At 37.2% G+C, this 12,301-nt stretch overlaps 1 pseudogene across 1 annotated transcript; it reads right to left on the reverse strand.

Annotated features, from left to right (window-relative positions):
- Nucleotides 1-767: 767 nt before the first annotated feature.
- On the reverse strand, nucleotides 768-2,511 carry LOC107645055 (berberine bridge enzyme-like 26 pseudogene; annotated as a pseudogene). Its single transcript, XR_015899893.1, has one exon. The product of XR_015899893.1 is annotated as a berberine bridge enzyme-like 26 pseudogene (transcript).
- Between the last annotated feature and the right edge of the window lie 9,790 nt (nucleotides 2,512-12,301).

Consider the following 12,301-nt stretch of genomic DNA (forward strand, 5'->3'; position numbering starts at 1 on the left):
CTGAGAAAATCATAAAATTTAGACAGAATCTTATATATACATGTGGTGTTAGTTCCCGTTCCCACATAATTATTATGTATAATCTGATCAACAATTCAATATACGTAATTTAATTGACCAAAATTAAAGCTGGCAAAACCATTTGCGAACAGTGATAAATGACTATATATATATATATATATATATACACACACAATATCATAGAGTGATTTTTCATGTATGATGGTTTGAAGTACATGGAGAGTTGGAAATACTTCACGTATCTAGTGTTTTAAGTTTTTAAGTTTTAACTTCCATTCAAGTTTACATACAATTAAAACTTGGTATGATGTATCGTATATGTATTAACATTCAATGCATTAACAAATATTGGCATCAGTATTCAGTAGTATAATGTGGTGAGATAAAGTTCCACTACCCCCACTCTTAGCTTCTGCTTTACAAGTGTCTGAGTTGACCACAAGATGGCCCAAACTATTCTTCAGAGCACACGCTTATTGACATGATAGTATTGGTAGGTCATAATATCTATATTTTATATACATTGGTCTGTGTAGGTCACTTATATTAAGTGCACCAGTGCATATAGGTCAAAAGAAGAATGTTCCCGTTGCCTTATTAATTACTTATTATCCCTTGGCGCTTTTTTGGCAAACTGCAATCAATAACTTGAGAGCAGGGGTAAAAAAGGGAATAAAAAACTTAGTTAAGCTTAGTTTAGTTTATTACGACACACAATGCATATGTTCAACATAATATCACTCGTGCTCTTATAAGAAATAAAGGGAAAAGAAAGTCAGTTTAAGATAGGAATACTCTGTTCATTCCTGAAAAAGTTATGGGGATCAACCCTTGTCTTAATTTGTGCCAATCTCTTGAAGTTTCCCTTGAAGTACTTCAAACCCCAAACACTTGCTTCTGAGTAGCTTGTGTTAGGAATATGATGTTTGCGGTTTCTACCTAAATCAAGATCCCTATAGTTGGCATATGCAGCTCTTGGGGATCTTGAAACATATGGAGTCATATAGCTATGAAGCATTCTCATCCAATTTACATGCCTATTGGATGCTTGAATGCTGTTGTCATCCCACTTAACCAAGTACTGTATGTTGTACAAGTTTCCCTTCCTGTGTGGAAAAGGGATTTCATATTCTGAAATCTCATTCATCCTACCACCGTAGGGATCCATTATTAGCAATGCAAATGCATCTTCTCTTAGAAGCAAATTCCAAATTCCTTGTAGCCCAATTTCCGGTATAGGATCCATCACAAAGTCAGACTTGGCCTTGAAGGAGCTCTTGTAAGTGGTGATTCTGTTGAGCAACACTTGTGCTGGTTCCCATATTCTGTATCCAGCAAAGTACACTGTTGACTGAATCCAACTCATTTCAATGCAGTCTTTAGCTTCCAACCTCAATTCTGGGAATTCCTCCTTCATCATTGCCATCAGCTTTTCTTTTCCTCCAAGAAACAGAGAGTTGAAGCTTGCTAGGATTGTTGATGATGAACCACCACCACGATTCTGAGCAACCACTCTGATGAAAAGATCTTCGTGGAGCTTATCTGCTACGTGTTGCCACTTGTTGATGAGAATTGTGGCTCCTTCCTCCAATGTTCTCTGAATGTTGAATCCAGTAACTATTGGTGGAACTCTCACAAGCTTGATCTTCCATGCAAGAATGATTCCAAAGCTGGTTGCACTGCCTCCTCTTATGGCCCAGAAGAGATCTTCTCCCATTGATTTTCTGTCAAGAATGTTTCCATTTGCATCAACGAGGTAAGCATCAACAACATGATCTGCTGCAGTTCCAAACTTCCTCAACATGGTCCCGAATCCTCCACCACTGATGTGGCCTCCCACTCCAACACTTGGACATATCCCTGCAGGGAATCCATGGACTCCACTTGCTTTTGAAATCTCGTAGTAGAGTTCACCAAGAGTAGCACCAGCTTGAACCCAAGCCGTTTCATCAGCAAGGTTGATATCAATGGAACGTTGTTGGTTGAGATCTATCATGACAAAGGCAAATGGAGGCTTATAAGTTGAAAGATAAGACAGGCCTTCATAGTCATGGCCACCACTTCTGACTCTGAGATGCATGCCAAGTTTCTTGGCGCATAGAATGGCTACTTGAATGTGAGATTGATGGAGTGGTGTTAGAATGGCAAGAGGCTTGGTTGAGGATGAGGAGTTGAGCCATCTTGGATTCTGTTGGAATGATTGCAATGCTTGCGGATACTGTGAGGAGGATGAGGTGAGGAGTATTGTTTCAATGGATTCAGAACCAAAAGTTGTTGCCATGCAATCCCTGAAGCTCTTGGCAAGCAAGGCAGAATCTGCAGGTGTTGTGATAAATGCAAGAAGCAGAAACAGTGCAGCACCATAACCCATCTGCCTTGGTATAACCTTACTGTAATTGAGTAACTATATTATTTATAAACGAGATGTGTCCAACGCTAACAGTTTCCAAAGTAATTAGACAAGGTGGCTGAGATATGCCTATGAATTGTGATAATTCCAAAGCATCAAAGATAGCAACTCTGATTCTGATATCGATTTATTTGTATTAGCATCTTACATTCGGCAGGCAAGCTTATTAACTTAATTATTACTTTCTTTTATCATGCATGGTTTCGTTTGGTTTTGTTGCAATCAATCATGAAGAATGCTACCACATAATTTCATGATGGTAATATGTGTCCACCACGCCAATGCATCAAAAATAGTAATATGGTGGTACAAATACAAACACTAAAATGAATCAACTCCATCTCCAAGACCACTCTTACAACAAAATTCATCATTTTAGCCTTCAGGATGGCTTATGCTGCTTTTCTCTGTTGTTGTTGGGCCTTCATTGTTGTTGGACTCATTTTTGGGGCCTCTGTTGGACTCTTTTAACTCTCAAGTTTTTGTATTGGCAGCTGAGCCCTTAGTTCAAATAGTAATTCATTTGTTTTTTTTGGGTCAAGTGGATTGGACAGCCTCCTATTTTTAGCATTACACCTATGTTTCACACACACAACACATTTACACACACTACCATGAGTATCATGAGTTCTTAAACCAACAATCAGCTTCAGCTGGGATTAGAACCCGGATGCAGCGTTGTATAAAGCAGATAGGTATGCCATCTGTGCTGGACCTCTGCTGCATTCATGTGCTTTTTAATACGCTGCATTTAGATTTAAACTTTGGTGAATGCACTAGTATTGAAAAAAAAATTCTTTAATATTGTGTGAATATGTTGTGATATCTATAATTGCTAGTTGTCCAATTTATTTGACTAGAAAAAACTCTTTAGTATCGAAGTTTCATATCCATTCACCACTTAATCATGCATTCTCCTATCTTATAATATGAGTTATAATTTTAATTGTCGGTTTCGTAAAATTTTTATTTTTTACTTATTAAAATTAATTTTTAAAAGATATATTATTTTTTTTGGTAATTAAAGATATATTATTTTATGTTTGTCAAATTTAACTTTTATAGTTAACCATTTATATTATATACTAGCGCATTAATCCGTACGTTGCACAGACATAACACAAAAATAATGAAAAATTGTTAAATATATTATATATATGAATTAAAATAGTAAGACATAAAATTAGTATTTAATTAACTTAAATAATGAAATAATTATTAACTAATATATATAATATATAATAATAAATTTTAGAATAATTTAATCTATAAAATTTTACAATGGTCGATAAATTATTAGAGAAAAACTAAGATCCTATGTTGTCTTTAAACATAAGCTTATATTGTCCTCAATCAATTTGTTCTTGTTTTAAGTTTCAAGCATTTAGTTTTTAAATTTGTATAATTTGAATTCTATTGTTAAATACAAAAAGAATAAATTCTATAGTGATATAAACACTATTTTTTCATTCTTAAACTTTTTAACAGTAGAGTGATTAATCAATATATATCAAAAATATATTAGAAGAATAAGTCTTCTAATTATTAGATGAGAGTGTAATATTCAAATGGGGTAAGTACGATTTTGGTCCCTAACGTTTTGGTCCAGAATCGAAATCGTCCCTCTTGTAATTTTCGAATTAAAATCGTCATTAACGTTTTTTTTTTGTATTAAAATCGTCATTTTTAATAAAAATTTTAATTTAATTCCTAAACTACCCCTATTTTAATAAAAAAATAAAATTAAAAAAATAAAAAAAATACGTTTTGGGGGAGGGAGGGGCAAAGGAAACGTGTTGGGGGTTGGGGAGGAGAAAGTAAACGCGTTGGGAGTGGGGGGAGAAAGGAAACGCCGCCGCCACCATCGTCGGTCCGCCCACGAGCCACCGCCGGAACCACGACCAGAGGAAGACGTCGCCGTTCATGCATGCTCCTGCCACCGCGTTGGGGGTGGGGGAAAGGAACCACCCAGCCGCCGCCGCCGCCATTCACCTTCTGCCTCTGCTTCTTTGTGCTTGAATTTGTTGATTTGGCTTTGTGTTGAATTTGTTGATTTGTTGCTTCTTTGTGCTTTCTGTTTCTGCTTGTGGGGGTGCTGGGAAGGGAAGACGGGGGAGAGGACGCGGGGGTGGGAGTGGGGTGCTGAGAAGGGAAGACGGGGAGGGGGAGGGGACGCGGGGGTGGGGTGGGGGTGCTGGGAAGGGAAGACGGGGAGGGGAGGTGACGCGGGGTGGGGTGGGGGTGCGGGTGTTAAGAATGTGGGAAGTTATCAGCGGAAGGGAGAAAGAGAAGTTTCCAGAGAATACAGTAAGAAAGAAAGATGAATGAATTGAAAATTGGCAATCAGTCTAACATTCTGTTAGTTGCCTAGTTATTTATATTGGCTATGACTAACAAGTTCATTACAAGAATAGCTTAACTAATCAATCTGATAATCATCTAAACAATACATTATTAATTGCTGCTCATATTCTAGTTAAATCATGTAAGGGGTCAGGTAATATGCCCCCTCAAGCTGGCAGTGCTTGGTTGATGAAAATCAAGCATGCCAAGCTTGGAAACACAAGAAGAGAAGGGAGCTGGTGACAAAGGTTTTGTAAACACATCAGCCACTTGATCAGTGGTGTGAATGGGTAAGAGATGAAGCATGCCACTAAGAATGTTATCACGCACGACGTGGCAATCGATCTCAATGTGCTTGGTACGCTCATGAAAGACTGGATTAGCGGCGATGTGCCGGGCAGACTGACTATCACAATACAAGGAGATGGGTTGAGGATGAGGAATCTGAAGATCCTTGAGGAGATAGGAAAGCCAGCGAGCTTCACAAGTGGCTGTGGCGAGTGATCTGTATTCTGCTTCAGAGGATGATCTAGACACTATTGATTGTTTCTTGCTTTTCCAAGAGATGAGGGATGAGCCAAGAAAGAAGCAAAATCCTGTGATAGAGCGACGTGTATCTGGACATTGAGCCCAATCAGAATCTGCAAACCCAGAGAGTCTGAGTTCTGAGGATGCTGCGAAGAATAAGCCAGAGGCTGGTGCAGACTTGATGTACTTGAGGACACGAAATGCAGCTTGCAAATGAGAATCTGTTGGTTTGTCGAGGAATTCACTGAGCTTGCCTACGGCGAAACTGATGTCTGGACGTGTATTTGTTAGGTACACCAAACGCCCAATAAGTCTTCTATACTGCTTAACATCTGTGAGAGGGGAACCAGATTCTTTTGAAAGCTTCAGGGTATATTCCATAGGGGTGGAGGCTGGTTTGGCACCCAATAAGCCACATTCTTCCAAAAGATCTAAGGCATACTTCCTTTGATAAAGACTAATGCCAGCTTTAGTTCTTGCAACCTCGAAGCCAAGGAAATATTTGAGATTACCAAGGTCCTTGATCTTGAATTGAACATCAAGGATGGTTTTGATTGATTGAATTTCGGTTAGATCATTGCCGGCCAATACTAAATCATCGACATAAGCAAGTATGACAGTAAATGAAGAGTTAGCAGCCAACTTGGTGAAAAGGGAATAGTCATTCTTTGATTGTTTGTAACCATGAGTGAGAAGAACTGAACATAACTTGAGATTCCATTGTCGACTTGCTTGCTTGAGTCCGTAGAGGGACTTGTCAAGCTTGCACACTAGGTCAGGAGATGAGATGGGTAACCCTGGTGGAGGTCGCATGTACACTGTTTCCTTCAAATCGCCATGTAAGAAGGCAGTGTTTACATCAAGTTGGTGGCAGTGCCAACCATAGATGGCAGTGAGGGCCAAGATTAGTCTCACAGTGGTGATTTTAACCACGGGACTAAATGTATCCAAATAATCCAAACCATAGCGTTGAGTGTAGCCTTTCGCCACTAATCTTGCCTTATGTCGCTCCACGGAACCAGCAGGATTGAATTTTACTTTGAAAACCCAACGACATCCGATTGCCTTCTTGCCATGTGGTAAAGGGGTAAGAGACCAGGTTTTAGTCTGTTCAAGGGCCAAGAGTTCTGCACTAATAGCCTTCCTCCAACAATCTTATTTGATAGCATCCTCATATGTTGTTGGTTCATCAACAGTAGTAACAGCAAGAGAAAAAGAGAGTTGAGTAGATGATAATGAAGAGTAAGACACAGAATTAGAAATGGGATATTTGCAATTAGATGATTGTACAGATTGTGGAGTAGTGATGCTATTTGCACATTGAAAATCTTTTAGATACACTGGAGGCCTCTTGACTCTAGTAGATCTTCTAAGATGAGATGATCTATCTATATGTTCTACAGGATTATGCTCTAAGGAATGCACTGGCAGTGGGGGTGCGTTATTTTCTGTGGAATGCAGTGATATTGACGGAGGAAGAGGGGAAACATTGTTAAGAGGAATGACGGGATGTACACTTGTGTGATTTGTGTTATCAGATTGTGTAAATTGTAAGTGTGTGTATGGGTCATGTGTGAAGAGATCATCCCAATGAACAGAGGGGTTTGGCATAGCATGCATAGTAGGCGAAGGTGCTTCTGAATTGTCTTTTGAAATGAAAGGAAATACAGACTCATAGAAGAAAACATTTCTCGAAATAAAAAATTGTCTTGTTTTTAAATCATATAGGAAAAAACCTTTGACACCTTCTTTATAACCCAAGAAACAGCATTTAGTTGCTCTTGCATCTAATTTCTTTCGATTATGAGTTAAAGTGGAAGCAAAAGCTAGGCATCCAAAAATTTTGAGATGAGCTAAATCAGGCAATCGTCCATATAATTTTTCAAATGGAGACACATTTTGAATAATTGGACTTGGAATTCGATTGATCAAATGCACAGCATGGGAGATAGCAAGATGCCAAAAACATTTAGGAACATGAGACTGAAATAAGAGTGATCTAGTTACTGCAAGAATGTGCTGGTGTTTTCTCTCAACAACTCCATTTTGTTGAGGAGTTTCCACACATGAATTTTGGTGTAAAATTCCTTTTGAAGCATAAAAATCAAGAAGGTTAAATTCCGGACCGTTGTCAGATCTTATACATTTTATTGACTTTGAAAACTGATTTTCAATCATTTTTGTGAAATTTTGCAGTGAACTAGAGACTTCAGATTTTGTCTTCATGAATCTTATCCAAGTAAAACGGCTATGATCATCTACTATGGTTAAGAAATACTTATAACCAGAAACGGATGTAATAGAAATTGGTCCCCAAATGTCTACATGTATAAGGTCAAATACAGAATGTGCAACAGAATTGCTTATTGGAAAAGGAATTTTCTTTTGCTTAGCTAAGTGGCAGGGTTCACAAGGTGAATTGCCATTATCACAATCAATAAAAGGGAAAACTTTCTTCATAGTTTCTAAAACAAAATTGCTTGGATGCCCCAATCTTCTATGCCAAATTTGACTGCCTTGGGCTTGTGATGATGATGCATGTGTGTTTATATGATGCTGTGTATTTGGTGATGAATGAGAAACCTCAGTGTGTGTTTTTGTGTGACCAAGCGCATATAATTCACCATTACTCTCAGCTGTGCCAATCATCTTCCATAGATGATAGTCCCAAATCTGACAGAATTTGTGAGAGATGAGAAATAGACAATTTAGTGATGAAGTGACTTTGGAAACTGACATCAAATTAAACTTGAATGATGGTATATAAAGGACATTTGTAATGTATAAATCTTGGGAAAAATAGACTGTTCCGGCAATTTTGGTAACAACTGTGGACCCATCAGGTAAGTGTACTGAGATTGGAGTGATGTTAGTGAATGAATGAAAGAAATCAAGTGAAAAACATACATGATCTGTGGCACCTGTGTCTATAACCCAGGCACCAGATTTGAGAAATTTTTTATTAACAGATAACGAGACAGCAAGAATAGTACCTTGAGTGATATTGAGATCCTTGGGTTGTTGTGCAGAAATTTGATTGATTGTGGATGATGGTGGTGTGGACTGGTGAAGGAGAGACATTAGTGCATTCCTTTGGTCATTGGTCAGGCTATAAGCTGAGTTCTCACCCTCTTTAACATTGGCATTTTGAGAATCACTGGTTTCATCAACTTCATCAGTGAATGTGTTGTTAGCAGCACCATTTCTTTGTAAGTGAGGAGGCAGACCATGCTTCTTGTAGCATGTGTCTATGATATGTCCAGTTTTTCCACAAAAAGAGCAATGTTTGGTGTTGTAACCTCTTCCTTGACCTCTCCCTCTGCCTGTAGTGCCCCCTCTACCCCTACCCCTGCCTCTATTAGAGTTTTGACTTTGTGTTGCAGCGTACAAAATCTTGGAATCTTGTAAATCAAGTGAGGGGCGAAATTGGCGTTCTTGCTGAGTTAACATGGAAAAAACAGTGTCAATATCAGGGAGGGGTTTTTGCAACATGATCTGAGTCTTGGCTGTAGAAAACTGTTCATTGAGACCTCGGAGAAATCTTGCTATATAGTCTTCATTTCTGTAAAAACGCATCACGCTTAACCCACAATTACAGTCACTGGTGCAGGTGGTACACAAAGGGATTGGTCTGAAATTGTCAATTTCTTCCCAAAGACCCTTCATTTTTGTGAAATAGGATGTGATGTTAAGATCACCTTGCTTAGCGTTGTACAATTCTTCATACAGTTCAGACACATGATAGAGATCACCCTGGTAATATCTTCTTCGCAGATCATTCCATAAATCAGATGCATCATTCCTCCATATCACACTTTGAAGTATATCTTGAGAGAGGGACAGATTTAACCATGAGAGAACAAATGTATTACAGCGATCCCAAGCAGTGAATAAGGGATCAGAAATTTCAGGCCTGGGGAGAGAACCGTCAATAAAAGGAATCTTGTTCTTCGATTTCAAGACTAGCCATATAGATCGAGACCATGTAGTGTAGTTCTGAGAATTGAGTCGAAAGGAAATGATAGGGTTTCCTGGACTCTCACCTGGATGAAGAAAATACGGACTGTTAGGATCAGCCGAAGGATGTATTGAAGGTTGATTCAACCGATTGTGAAGTTGAGTGATCTGAAGAAGCAACTGAGACAGAGTATTGAGATCGACATTCGGAGTAGCATTGCCGAGATCACCTTGTTGAGAATCCATGAGAGAAACCACGAAGAAAAGAAATTGAAAGCAGTAGAGTAAAAGGCACAAAGAAAGAATCAAGAACTGAAAGAAAAAGAAGAGTAATCAATGAATCTTGAAATGTGAGATTCAGAACTTCTCCTCCTTAACTCGCTGATCGGAACACTGTCGTGGAAAGAACCAAGCAGCTCTCATCAGTCTCTATGGTGTGAGTTTAGGAGAAGAGGAAGAAGAAGAAGATGGTAAAGAGGGCCATGGATCTGAAGGCGATGATACCATGTTAAGAATGTGGGAAGTTATCAGCGGAAGGGAGAAAGAGAAGTTTCCAGAGAATACAGTAAGAAAGAAAGATGAATGAATTGAAAATTGGCAATCAGTCTAACATTCTGTTAGTTGCCTAGTTATTTACATTGGTTATGACTAACAAGTTCATTACAAGAATAGCTTAACTAATCAATCTGATAATCATCTAAACAATACATTATTAATTGCTGCTCATATTCTAGTTAAATCATGTAAGGGGTCAGGTAATAGCGGGGAAGGGAAAACGGGGAGGGGGAGGGGGAGGGGGAGGGGGAGGGGACGCGGGGTGGGGGGGAGGGGAGGCAGGGAGGGGGACGGCGGCGGCGTTGGTGGTGGTGCTGGTGGTGCTGGTGGTGGTGTTGGTGGAGGTTGTGGCGGTGGTATTGGTGTTGGTGGTGGTGGTGGTGGAGGAAGTAATTATGTTGGTAGTGGTGAGGGTATTTTTGTCCAAAAAATATAAAAAGGACGATTTTAATACGAAAAAAAACGTTAAGGACAATTTTAAATCCAAAATTACAAGAGGGACGATTTCGATTTTGGCACAAAACTTTAGGGACCAAAATCGTATTTACCCCTATTCAAATCAACTAAAAAAAATCCAACAACATTATTCTACTTTTAGAAGCGATTCTGTTCCGTGATAGCCTTCTAGTGTTTATGCCCTTCATCCACACTTCACCATTTTGTCTCTAAAATCATTAACATTAAATACTCTGTTTTGATCGACATTATGTCATTTTCTTTAGTAAATCATATTCTCGTAATATCTAACTCATTCATTTTTCTTTCAGAATATAATCAATTCAGTCTTAGTCTTTTTTTTTTAATTTAGCTCTGAACTCCCTATCACGTTCAACAACAATGCATAAATCATGAAATATATGTTTGACGTTAATTGTTTTGTACTTTTGTTCTTCAAGAACTGCATCTCCAAGATTACATGTTCCTTGACTTTTCTGAGTTTATCTTTGTTATCTAACACCACCTTCAAATTTTCGTCTTTGACATCTACTTCTTCAATTAGCAATATATTTCCATTAGCTCTTTTTCTTATACCATTTTTCTATCATGCACATTACTTTACCTTTTACTTAAGACTACTTATCTTCATTAACATTATCTTTTTGGTTTCAAGTGGTCGTTTAATTGAGCAAAGCATAAAACCAATCATTTTGCTAATATGAAAAATAAAAATAAAATAAAACAATTATTATAAGATAAAAGTACATTACTTAGAATTAATCTTATTTTTTATTTTTTGAGTACAATTCAAGATATAGCTAATCCAAATTATCAAAATTATACTCAAACTTAGCTACATTTATAGTTCAAATATGTTTGAAAATTCGAATACTAAGCAATCTCAAATATTTTAGTCAACGAATTAAATAATAATAAAAAAATCTGAAAATAGAAAAGAAAAAACAAAAATAAGGATGATGGCGCTTAAAAGATTTTACAGTAGTTTCCTGAAAAGAGAAAAAAAAAAGTTTGAACCAACAATGATATAAGGTACTATTCAATATATGTTGTAAACTTGTAAAAATATTGAATGGATTTGATTTAGGCATTTCTTTAATACAAGACAACATTGGCCAAGTGATAAAGAATCAAGAATTATATTTGGTGCATACAAAAGACGGATATACATTTAAACTAATATATACTTGGTGCTTTTTTTGGTAACCATGTAAAAACAGATAAATTACATATAACCCAAATAATAAAATCTATCATAATAAATTAAATGTATGTAATAAGTCTTTTTTTTTTTAAGGTAATGTGTTAATTCCAGATAACATATAATAATTGCTAAATATGGTGTCGATGTGAAAGATGAAATTGTGCTAATTGATCATCGTAACAATTGTATCAAGTTTAAAATAAAAATTCGAGAAAGAAAAATCTTGGATACCTTCACATGAGGTAGAAAAGTTATTTGCTTTCAATAACAAATGAAAATTTGCAGGAGGTATGAATATTGCTTGTGTTTAGAATTAAACAAAAAATAATGCCTCATATCAATTTGGGCACCTGAGGCAGATATTGGCTTAAGGAAAAGACGCATTATGTATTCCATAGAAACACAATTCTAAACCATGAAAAAGTCATAGTTCCAAGTTCAAAGTTACATACAAAAGGAAAAAAAGATAGCATAACAAATTCTAGTAAATGGTCAAAATAAGTTATACCTTCGAAATTTTCTACGAGAATATTCATTCTTCTTAAGGAAAGCACAAGTCTTGACCACATGCTAGGACAATAACTTTGAAAAATGTACCTGAATGAATTTCACATATATATGTAGTCCTTTTTCCAAGAATAATGCTACAAAGACTAGGAAAAAGAGGTTAATGAGTTTGCCCCCTTCAACTTATATAGAGGAGAGAGATAAAAATTCAATTTCATCTAGAGAAAAGCCAATCCATAAACGAAACCTAAATTATACTTTTTACCATTCATAACAATGTTCACAACCCAACAAAATATGATACCTCTTGATAGTTAAAT

This window comes from Arachis ipaensis, chromosome B9, assembly GCF_059453495.1.
Source record: "Arachis ipaensis isolate K30076 ecotype BB chromosome B9, ASM5945349v1, whole genome shotgun sequence".
Lineage (NCBI taxonomy): Eukaryota > Viridiplantae > Streptophyta > Magnoliopsida > Fabales > Fabaceae > Arachis > Arachis ipaensis.